The following is a 12,084-nucleotide window of genomic DNA, read 5'->3' as shown; positions in this document are numbered from 1 at the left end:
AAACGCCACAGAGACTATGACTGCAATCCAATGCGACAGTCGCTGCTTTGAGAGGGGCTATCCTAGGGTCCGTATACCATGACAGACAAAGAGCTGGTCAGTATGACACAGACAGAGGAAATTCAATCTCCTATCCTTGTCCGAAGCAAACAGAGGTGGATGGAAAGACTGTAATTCCACAGACTGATTCATGTGGAAGGCTGTGATCACCTTGGGGAGGAAAGCAGAGTTTGTATGCAGTGACAACCTGCTGCTATCATCCCAAATACGCGTGCAGGAGCTGTGCACTGACAACGCCTGCAGCTCACTGACCCGCTTTGCAGAGGTGATAGCCAAGAGGAAGGTTGTCTTCATAGACAGATGCTTCAACTCTATGGAGTTGTGGCAGAGCACAGCTCTGCTCTTTAGAAATTGGCAGGGATGGGGTTAAATTCCCCTACCTGCCTGGGTTCATTGTGTTCAGGTGGCTGGGGTTGATTAGATGATTAGTTTAATTAACGATCAATCAGCGCCCAGCCACCTGACATAAAAGGAGGCCTCTGCTTCCCATTAAAAGAGGAGGGAGCTGAGGAAGCAGGTTGGTGTTTTGGTGTTTGTGATTTTTGAATGTTTTGAATCCAGTGAAGGCATTGCCCAGCCTGGAAACCTTTATTTTTGTGAGTGTATTTTTGCTTTATTTGTGTTTAAATTGCTTTGTTTTGGCCCTTGTGCCCTTTCATTTTTGTGTTTATAATAAAATAGTTATTTTTTTGAACTCCAGACTGTCTCTGGGCCTCTATCCACTCACCAGCCTGCCACAGGAGTGTATGGGCTCAAAAGAGGCCTTCGTGAGAGCCTCCAGTACAACATCAAGGTTCCATTCGGGGAGAACGACTCCCCTGGGAGGCCTTAACGAGCACCTTTCAGGAAACGGGTTGCTAAAAAATGCACACTCGGAGATATCGAATCTACAGGGGCATGGCACGCATAGATAGCCGCTAAATACACCTTCAGTCTGGAAGGTGACCTGCCAGTATCAAGCATTTCTTGCAGAAACAACAAGGGGCAAGAAACTGGGTCATGACTTCTAGTCAGACACCAATTCTGGAAATACTTCCACTTACAAGTGTACAGCGACCTAGTGGCGTCTGCATCCTCCAGCGTTGCTGGGCTGGGAGCACATGTGAGATACTGTCAGCCAATGGTGTCTGTCGTGCTTGGGGTGTAAGTGGAACGCATTGAGCCATGCTTGGAGCGGGCGCGTGCATAATAGACCCAGCTCAATGGCTGATACGGCTGCGGCCATCAGACCCAACAACTTTTGGAAAAACAACAAGGAGACCTTCGATCCCTGTTGGAACAGGAAGAGGCAACCATGAATAGCTGCTACTCTGTTGTCCGACAGGTATGTGCACATCGTACTGGGGTCCAGCCGGAGCCCCAAGTACGTCGTGCACTGCACTAGTATAAGCCGACTTTTCGCATCGTTGATGGTGAGGCCTAGCCTTGTCAGTTGCTGTGTCACAATCGCCATGGGGGCCACTGCAAATCAGCCAGTCATCAAGATAGTTGAGTACTCTGATCCCCTACAATTGCGAGGGGGCCAGGATAGCATCCACGCACTTTTAAAATGTACAAGAAGCTAGGGAGAGGCTGAATGGTGGGATAGAGAACTCAGAAACGCTTCCCTGAAAGCAGAAGTACTTCCTGTGCTCTGGATGAATGGGAACATGAAAATACACGTCCACAGTGATGAACCAGCTGCCCGGCCAGACTGACTGGAGAATGTGATGGTGAGTCAGCATTTGAAACCTCCTTTTCTTCAATAACTTGTTGAAGAATGCAGCAAGATGCAGCAAAAGCCACCGTCCCTCTTGGATACTAGAAAATAACTCAAGTAGAACCCCTCTCCGCGGGAGGTGGGGTCTACGAGACGAATGGCTCACTTGCACAGCAAGGTGGCCACTTCCTTTTGAGTACCGAGACCTGAAAAGGGTCCAACATGGATACGTGTGTGACTCCGCTGAAGGGGGGAGGTCCCAAATGGAACTGCAGTGCGTAACCAATGCTGCCATTCCTTCTCCCTCGCGATGGCTCTGCCATACATAATGTTGTTGGTGGTTGTCTTTGAATTGAAAGGTAACGTTAGGTTACTTACAGTAATCATGGTTCCCTGAAAGAGAAGATAACCACTAACAGTGCGGTCGCATCGGTTGTCCTCACAGGTTCGAAGCAAAGAGAGAAATGGCTTCCTCAGTATAACGGTTTTAATCCCTCGGTAGGTGGGACCCAGGGCGTCATCCCAGGAACTGGCCTATCGGCAGCTCGGGCATAGAGAGCTCAGAAAATACTTACCAATAGGCAGGCATATCCCATGCCTAACGTTGTTGGTGGTCATCTTCAAATTGGAAGGGAACTTAACTAGGCGCCATAGTGCTGAGCTGTGTCGGAGAAAGTAAGTTGGAACCCGATGGAATAGTATACTGGAATATGGGCACTCGCTTTCTAATTGAACTGTCAAAGGGTATTAACTATTACATTTGGAAAGTTAAAGGCAGTTACAGTGACAATGGGAATCTGCACAGAGGCATTAAAAAAAAACCCTATCAACAATTCTGAAGAATTTTACAGTATATCAGTTGGAAGTCATAAGATGTGCGAATGTTGTGTCTAATGTCAATAAGGTTTTGGTTAATGTCAATAATATATTTGTGTAGGAAACAGCAAAAACTACATTATATATATATATATATATATATATATATATATATATACTATATAATATATAGACCATTATATATATATATAATGTAGTTTTCACTGTTTTCTACACAAATATATCCCTGAAAATGAGTACTATTTTATATTTTGTATATCCTGTCCGAATTGTCCTTTGATTTAATAATAGTCCAAAGGAATTTACAAGGGAACTGGAGACATGCACAAAGGAAAAATACACTTTTTATTCTTATTTCTTTCTTAGGAAAGATAGAAATTCATGTCATAAGACAGTTCAACTTTGAAATCATGATTTGATGACCTGAAGAATTGTACAGCAAGAAACTGCTCCATCTAAACCAAACAAAATTGACAGCTGATATCTCATCATTTTTTTACAGAATAATTTCAGACCCCTGTTGGCACTGGTGCAAATATAAGTTGGATCTCAATGTCAAGATAATTTTTAGACTAGTCAGAAATCTGAAAAATAAAGCTCTATAAGAAAGTTCAGGCATTTCTGAGTAAAAGACGGCAGGTGCTTTTTTCTAAAGGATGTGGGGGTGCTGAATCCATTTCTGCTGTCTGCCAAGCTGTAACTGTCAAGCTTAACCTTTAAAAAGCAGAAAAACAAAAAGGCCACCAGAAAAACAGAACTTATAATATTACCACAAAATTGTATCATTATGAAACCTAATACTTAACAATAAACACTTAATTCTGTATAATTTGAGGTTGCAGAACTTAATTCATTGTCAATGTTCAGGTATAGCTATTGGTTTGTGCATCTGAAGTATTGATAAATTCAAAATGGCTACAAAAATAGAGCAAACGCCATCATTCTTGTGGCTTGTGAGTTAGGAAAGTAAATATTTGTAACTACTCAAATAATCTTATGCTAGTATTTTGTTTTCTTTTCTAGAATGACAACACCACAGTCAAATCATGGAAGCTGTATGTAGTCTCAAAAGAGTCTAAAATGCATTATCTGCCAAGAAACCAAGAAAAAAAACTGGCAGTGAACAAGGGTTTTTGACATTACAAGAAGCTGCACATTTCAAAGCAAAACTTAGAGACCCACAGAACAGAATTGCAATTGAATGGATTCATACAATCTCCACTACAGAGAACAGGAAACAAGTCTTGTTATGCAAGGGTGTCCTCGGCTCACCGCTCACCGCGTACCAGAGACCCCTGTGGTCTAGCCGGGCCCTGCGGGCTTGCCTGTAAGCTGCCCAGAGCTGCATTGTCCTCCGACACTGTAACTCTGGGTGGCTGCATGGTGAGTCTGCAGTGTGTAAAGATGCGGGCGTCTGATGGCACATGCTTCAGAGGACAGAGTGTGTTCATCTTCGCCCTTCCTGAGTCAGCGCAGGGGTGGTAGCGGTGAGCTGAGTCTAAAAATAATTGGACACTACTAAATTGGGGAGAAACTAATAATAAAAAATAATAATTGGTGACGACTAAATTTAAAAAAAAAAAAAGAGTGACCAGATTTTGGAGGTCTCTAAATATGACCCAGTTGCCCATGAACGCTTTGCAGGTGTAAGCGACCTCATCGCAGCTGAGACTAAATATTATACCTCATGTCAAATTTCAGAGAAACACAACAAAACCAAGAAGAGCACTACACAAACAGATGTAGCCATGGAATGGCTTGTCATGGACATCAAAGAAGCAGCAGCAAAGGCACATGTACTTCAACTTTCAGAGGTGTGGAAGAGGTATTGTGACCTGATAAAGAGCACAGAAGTTGAAATTGAAAATACCCCCATCCTTTATCAGCAGGAGATCAACCTTTAAAGAAAAACTTCATGGTCGTCCTAAAGTTCTTTTGAAGTTGGTACATATATCCTATATATATCATATCTATATATGATATATATATATGTATATATATGATATTATATACTGACGTAGTGAGATAGTCTCGCTGTTTTGTAACGAACACAGTTCGCTCAAAACCTTGATACCTTTGTGTCAGTCAAGTTTGGACATATTTTTCCACATTACAGTCTGAGGACCAAGAACCCTTATTGATGCCCATGTATCAACCCTCTAAAGAAGGATTTTTGGAGATGGTGCACTTAGCTTTGAGATGGAGATCTGACATCCTAGCTCAGCCTGTGTACAAAGGAATTGTTCTCAATGAAGATGAAATGATATCCTGTGTTCCTAACAGCCTGTTTATGTTCCTCGGACTGATGTTTTTTGGCCAGAGCCTTTTGGAATTAGATCCAGAAGATGCAGAGGTGCAAGAGTGTGAATCAAACATTCAAGCGAGCATTCTTAGCATAGCACGGGACTTAGTGTACAATGTTAGTGGTGACAAACACTGGACTCCTAAGCATCAAAACAACTTGTTCAGTTATTTCACAATACTGGGCACATCATCAGTTACCTTGCTGATGTGTTTGTTGGAGCTGTTCTACAAGGTGGAGTACTGTTCAGGCAGACTAATGTAGTATTTGACAGCTACTATGAGGCTTCAATCAAAGGTGGAACCAGGAAAAGGTGTGGAGAGGGCTCAGGGACAATCAGGTTGATAGAGAGTAGGGATGTTCCTCTGGCATCCAAGTGGGAGAATTTTCTGGCACATCCAGAAAACAAAGCAGACTTGGCCAGATTCTTTTCACAGCCATTAAAGTTGCAAGCACCAAACAAATCATCTGACCCAGAAGTAGAGAAATTAGAAACCCGCCATGGGGAGGCTGACGCAAGGATTATTCTGCACTATGTAGAGTCAGGCAACAAGCATGGTGGTAGCTGCACGGTATAGGATATCCTGGTGTTGCTTTTGGCTCATTTTCTCAAGATATTATGTTCCAAACTTTGGCTCAAGGCTGGGACAGCCAAGAAGATGAAGTATATCCCAATTCCTGCCATTGTGGAGCAACTACTATTTGATCAAGCTGAGCTGGAAACCATGCCTGCATTTCTACTTGTATGGGCATAGCAAGAAATCATGCAGCAGCACCATGATCTGCTCAAATGCCTAGGTGAGGGTGACATAGATGACCAAACTGCCAAGGATGCAGAACTGTTCATCTGCAAAGTCTACACTACCAAATACCACCACTGTGAACAAGGCACGTTCAATCATGTTTATCAAATTCCAAGCACCTCAGACCCTTCCACCGACAAGTGATGTCTTGTCTTTCCACATCAAATGCATACATTATCAGGCAGCAGTGTGGCGACAAGCACACATGGAATACCCAGAGCTGCCCCTCCTGAGACCATGAGGTGGAGACTGGAAAAGACCTCAGTTTTGCCCATCATGTCTCTACCTCTACTGATAACTTGCAACTGTACCACAAGTGTAAGAAATCTCGTCTACTGTGAACAGCAGCTTGCAAATGCAGAGCCATCGGTGACACTTAAGTTAAATGTCTTAAATGATCTCACTGTCTTGTTACCTCAGTTTGACGTGTGTACCAATACTTTATTTTTTTCATATAGGGTTAAGAATATTTAGTGATTACAGTTGGGTTTTTATTTTTATGAGAAAGGCTGTTTCTTACATGTGTTCTTCATGTAGGTTAAAGAGTTATGATACTATAACTAGAGATACCTTCAAAGGGAACTAACTTTTAACTTTCCATAACTTTTCATTCAGCTTGAAAAAAAAAGTTATAGATGAGACTGTATACCTGCATCTTTATTAAGGCTTAATCATTAAAGGTATAATAAAGTAGCTCTCAACAAATTACATAGCATTATCATCTTGGAATAATGGTGCTGCTCCTCCCTTTTGGTGGTCATTTTGTCTGGGTGCAATTTGAAGGTCAAAATGTTGCCCTAGGCCATAGAAACGTAATCTTATGGCTTTGAAAAGTTTTACTATAACAGTAGTATACAAAATTGGCTCTCGTCCTGTTTTCTGGTGGTCATTTTGTTTGCTTGACGGATACAGCTTGGCAGACAACAGATTGGGTTTCAGCCCCCTCAAATCCTTTAGGAAAAACTATCTGACAACTCTTATTCAGAAATGCCTGAGGGTGTTAGATTTTCTGAAAATCGGACTAGTCTATTTCTTGAGTGTAAGCTCTGAGAGATGGATAGAAGAAAATACATGCTTTCCCCTAGAAAAAAAACAAAAAAACTAAGTAGCCATCGAATACACAAACAAAGAGATTAGGGTTTCACCCAGTGCTGCACTATTTACATACATTGAAGAAATGCCCCTCAAGATTTTAATAGAAGTTCTTGACGATTCAAACATGAAGGGGAACTGTGTTCTTCAAAAGGCATTAGACCACATTCACAGCTGCCAAACACTATACAGTATTTCAAGTGCATAGGGATTAACCAAAAAGTCACTTTGGTGAGGTAGTTTCATCGTGACCTTTGTACAACCCCATTATGTAAAATCACCCCTGACTGTAAAAAAATTTCCCCTAAATGTAAAATCATCTCCCCCTAAATGTAAAAAAAACAAAAAAAGTTTACATATATGGGGAATTTTTTTACATATAGGGGTAATATTTTATATATGGCGGAGGTGTTTTAAATATAGCAGTAGAAGTTTTACCTTTCCTACAAAAATATATTCCGTTAATTAAACAGAATATAGAAGCCAGTAATAGAAAACAGAATAGTGGATCCCCTGGTATCAGTAAATAGATTACTCAGGGTAGCAGGAAGGAATAGTGGAGCTGTTTTGAGTTTAAGAGCATTGTTAAAACACCCAACGTGGTGCAGGGCGTGGCTCCAGTGGGGGAGGAATCATAATCTCCGTCCCAGTTGGTACAACATTGATTGTGTGTTTTGAAGGATTTAATGGGCTATCAAGTATGGCTGGTCAAGTATAAGTGCATTTTGGTAGGGTTTTTACATTTAGGGTGATTTTACATATTTAGGTTGTATAAAAAAATTATATGTAAAACATTACCCCCAATATGTAAAATATCTCCCCCTATATGTAAAACTTTATTTGTTTTATTAATTGTACAGTAGTTAGTGTTTAAGTTGTTCATATTTCTGAATAGTTTTACATTTAGGGGCAGATATTTTACATATGGGGTAACTTTTTACATATGGCAAGGTATTTTACATATAGGGGTTCAATTTTTACAAATGGGGTGTTTTACATATAGGGGCAACTTTTTACATTTAAGGTTAGAAGTTTTACATTTAGGAGCAAATTATTTAACATTTAGGGGTAATTTTACATATTTGGGTTGTACACCCTTCCTGTGGTCACACTGAGCTTCAACAGACATGCTATGACCGTGCAAATGGTCTACTGCTACATTTAATTTTTCTACTGCCCAGACCTTTTCATCTGGAAAATTCCTCCTGTGACTTAGCCAGTAAATGTTTTTGCATGATTCATACAGTTTTTATTTCTGTTAAACTAAGTGACAAAATTATAGAGTGATTTTAGAGTGCAGCTTTAAATACTGCAAGATAAAACCACAGGTTTATGAAACCTTAAAATGAGAATACGTAGTTTGCTACAGTAAGTTAAATATCTTTTAAATAAATTGTACTGTTCTTGCTGACATTTAAATAATTTTACTATCTGATATGGATTTCTTTTTGTTAACAAAATTATAGACACTTAAGGGCTATTCACACTATAGCGTTTATTTGCTGTGTTTTCTTGAATACTGCCTTTCATACTTGAATGTAATCACTTTGGGAAAAAAAAATCGAAACAGGTTTGTGCTAAATTTGGATAAGGCAATATAGGTTGAGTGCAAGCTGTCACATGGTTATTGCTTCAAAGAAAAAGAGAAAGTCTGAATACAAAAATTGCAGCGAAACATCAGGCATAAAAAGCGCATCAAATAAACGTTGTACTGTGATTAGCCCATAGGACTGAAGTAAAATATATATATATATATATATCTATCAAAAGGTTGCCCATCTTTGCTGTGATTTAGGAGAACAATGGTCACGGTTCCTTCACAGCTGAAACGTAATCTTATGGATTTACCAATATAACTGATTGAATGACATCTAGTGAGGAAATCTGCAGTCCTCGAAAAAAACATGTTTGAGCAGAATTAAAGACAGCAACCAAGATTAACATGTATTTGTATAATCTCTTCAATGTACAATTACCCCTTTTGAAATTACTGCTTTACATTTTTGCCAATTTCTGATGTTTTCTAAAATCTAGTAGCTCCAGAGTCTCATACCATTGTTTTGCAGAATATTGATTTCATGTCATAATACCTCGATGAAGGCTTTCCATGCATGACTGGTTCTAGCAGATAATGGTCTGGAGCCTATGCGATGGCTTCATTCTTTCAGGCTGAAAATGTATTTATGACTGCACAATCACATCACTTTCTCCCTGCTATCATGTGGTAGATAAGATGGGAAGAGAAAGGAATATGATTCTGCAATTACAGTTGTTCTCACATCATCAGAAAGATGTTGAGAGGCCTGTAAGAGCCCTACTTCAACTGCCTTGTACAACTATTTAAATATCAGACTATCTTTGAAGTAAAAAGCTGATAAGAGAGTTGACAGGTTTTGATATTTATTAGCTAAAGAGGCAGACCCAAAGTAGCAGAAAATTAAATATGCCTAAGAGTTATTTTGCTACAATTTGAAATTTCAAAGGCTCCTCTAAAGCAGATAGGCAGTGAATTTAACTGCAACTGATAACTGGATTTTAAAAAACGTGGCTATTTAACCATACCTTTCCTTTGCTACCAAGGTTACACCTTTTGAAAGCATAAGGGTTCAGAAACTTATTCCGAGATGCTTTATTACAAGGTAATGCAGAAGGGTTTGCTGATTTATCAATAAATATTAATGACTACATGACTAATAAATGAAATTCAATGGATTATGCTTATGAACCCAGAAAGCATAGTGCAGAAAATGCAGATTTTGAATTATTGATTTTTGAACCTTAAATATACTTATTTCAGTAACACTTTAGTTTAGAGGTCCGACATAAGTGATTCTAAACAATCTATAGATATGTTATTATTTATGCTATTAACAAAATAAAAGAGTATTAGTTTACACTTTTGTCATTGTTTTTTGCGATATTGTTTATAATCGCTTATAACGTATATCACCTGTCTGTCTTTTCAGGTTTGTTTGTCTTTCAAGCCCTGTCTGTCTGTCTGTCTCTGACTGTTTTTATATGTATGTTTCACCAGTTGTATCAGGTTGCTTTGTTTTTGCAATACAGTTATTATACACTTTTGTCATTGTTTGTTTTTGCTGTTTATAACCACTTATCCCTAAACTAAAGTGTTAGCCTTATTTTAACTTTGTACTTAAAAAAAAAAAAAAAAAAAAAAAAGGTGATACAGTCACAAAACAGGGATGATTTAACAATGTTACTATTTCTGATCGGGACAAAAACATGGCTTTAAACTATGTGCAAATTACTTCTGAGTGATGTTACCTTGTATAATTCATTTAGATTGTGAGGCATCACATGGTTGTTTTTCTGTTTGAAAGCAATTAGAAGGGTATCACAGTTCATTCTACCAAATAATACAGTGTGCCTTTATCTTATGCAGGTATTCACTTATTTTCAGGCCACTAAGATCTCAGTTTACAAAAGTACTTATTTTGAAAACTCAATGTTTCAAGTATGCTGAACCCCTTTTCGCAGTCAGTGTTGCTCGCTGCAAGAGTATCCAAAGCGAGGAATTTGTTTTTTGTTTTTCAGGAATGCATCTTCTGCACCGAATGTAGCCATCCTAAGTCACGTGAAAGAGTTGTTTTGAGTTATTAAAGAGTTATTAACCAGACAAACAAGAAGAAGCAGGAAGGAGGAAAAGGACTGAAAACACAAAGAAAACATTATGTAGCCTAAGCAATTGCTGTACCGACAACAAATGTTTTACCGGTAGTCAGTACAGAGCCATACCGGCTTTTATCGGGCAATTAAGCAAAACGCCATTCCCATTCAGGCAATAATAAAAATGTGCTTATTTGTAGAAACAAAACTGAATAACAAATTTAGCTCTAAAGCAGTTGGAATGTTGCACTAGAAAGTGGCTGACTGAAATGCCATAGGTTGAGAGTGAGACGTTGCTTAAGGCAGGGCCTCTCATCTCTGGTTCTTAATACTGCATATGAAACACTTAAATGTCCTAATTCATACTAAAATCTAGGACATATGTCACGTGGTGACATCGGCCTCCTTGTAAAGCCCCAGTGGAGCACTGTTATTATTTTGTGCATGTTATAAATAAGTATGTGTGTCTTTTTTTTGCACTTTTGTATATTTTATTTATTCCTTTATTGACCATGTTTTATAAAATCAATATTATGTTAGAACTCACCTTATATTTTGACACAGAGCACTTATTAGGATTATCTGTGTATGGAGCACGGGGCTGTGAGAGAGTAGGCCATGGGATATTAAGTACCACGGAGCAAAGGCTGCAGAGAAATGTAGTTTATTTAGGCTGGCAAGGTGAAGCGCTGCTATAGGGTCAGGTACAAGCTCTTATTGAAGAACCAGGTTGTGTATCGGTGAGGAGGTTTGAGAGGAGGCGTTAACCCCCTTTATAAGCAGGTATGCAGTAGTATGCAAAGAAGAAGACAGGAGGGACAGCAACAGGGCAGACCAGGGAGGGAGGGAGGGGGGGGAACAAAGAGCAGGAGGAAGCAGTGTGGGAAATCCTTTTTCCGGACTTGGACTTGGCTGGAGACGCAAGAGGCACTGGAACTACCCTGGATAAAGAGGAAAGTGTCCATCATGTGCATGCACAGCTATTTTATTCCCAGTTGTATTTTTGCACTTCGTTTTTATGCTAGTTTAGCCTGTTATTGTATTTTAACAGTTTTTAGTGTCTCTAGAAAAAGAGAGAGCGCTTTTATTGGGATTTTAGCACAGGTTTTAAATGAGGCATTTTTACTGAGTGTGTTTTAGACAGCCATTTTAGTGTCGATTTGGCAAAGAGGGAAGAACATGTGACGAGGGACATAGTTTTTAAAGCTTTTTACTAGTGGTGTTGTTTCTCTGCCCCTCCCTGATAGGTGCAGTGGAGGAGGCTCAGGGGCTGCTGGACCCGAACATCACACTGACACTACACACCCAGGAGGATTGGACACAACAGCGGACTGTTCAGCTGGAGTCTAGTGGGTGGGGCCGCTGCATCATCGGTTGTATTTTCCCTCCAGTGGTAGGTGCTCATTTTATTTTGATACTTTCCTACCCTAGCCAGTTAATGGGTGGTGGCTGTCTTGCTGAAGTTTTAACTGGTTTTGCCATTTTTTATAATTAATAAACTTTATTTTAATTACGTCGGCCAGGGTGTCCTCGGCTCATCGTGCACCAGCGACCCCTACAGCCTGGCTCTGTGTCTGTGGGCTTGCCTGTAAGCTGCCCAGAGCTGCAGTGTCCTCTGACGCTTTAGCTGTGAGGTGGCTGCACTGTAAGTGTGTGTGTGTGTG

The 12,084-nt window shown here is 39.8% G+C and overlaps 1 long non-coding RNA gene across 1 annotated transcript in view; it reads left to right on the top strand.

Moving 5' to 3' along the window:
* The window catches only part of LOC121317899, a 132,031-nt gene extending 120,224 nt beyond the window's left edge, over nucleotides 1-11,807 (top strand). The window contains exon 3 of the long non-coding RNA XR_005950548.1: nucleotides 11,668-11,807. This is a non-coding gene — a long non-coding RNA (uncharacterized LOC121317899). The remainder of the gene's footprint in view (nucleotides 1-11,667) is intronic.
* Nucleotides 11,808-12,084: the final 277 nt, after the last annotated feature.

This window comes from Polyodon spathula, chromosome 7, assembly GCF_017654505.1.
Source record: "Polyodon spathula isolate WHYD16114869_AA chromosome 7, ASM1765450v1, whole genome shotgun sequence".
In the NCBI taxonomy this organism is placed as follows: Eukaryota; Metazoa; Chordata; class Actinopteri; order Acipenseriformes; family Polyodontidae; genus Polyodon; species Polyodon spathula.
Note: the sequence above shows the minus strand (reverse complement) of the source record. Positions and strands in the feature narration are given on the sequence as shown.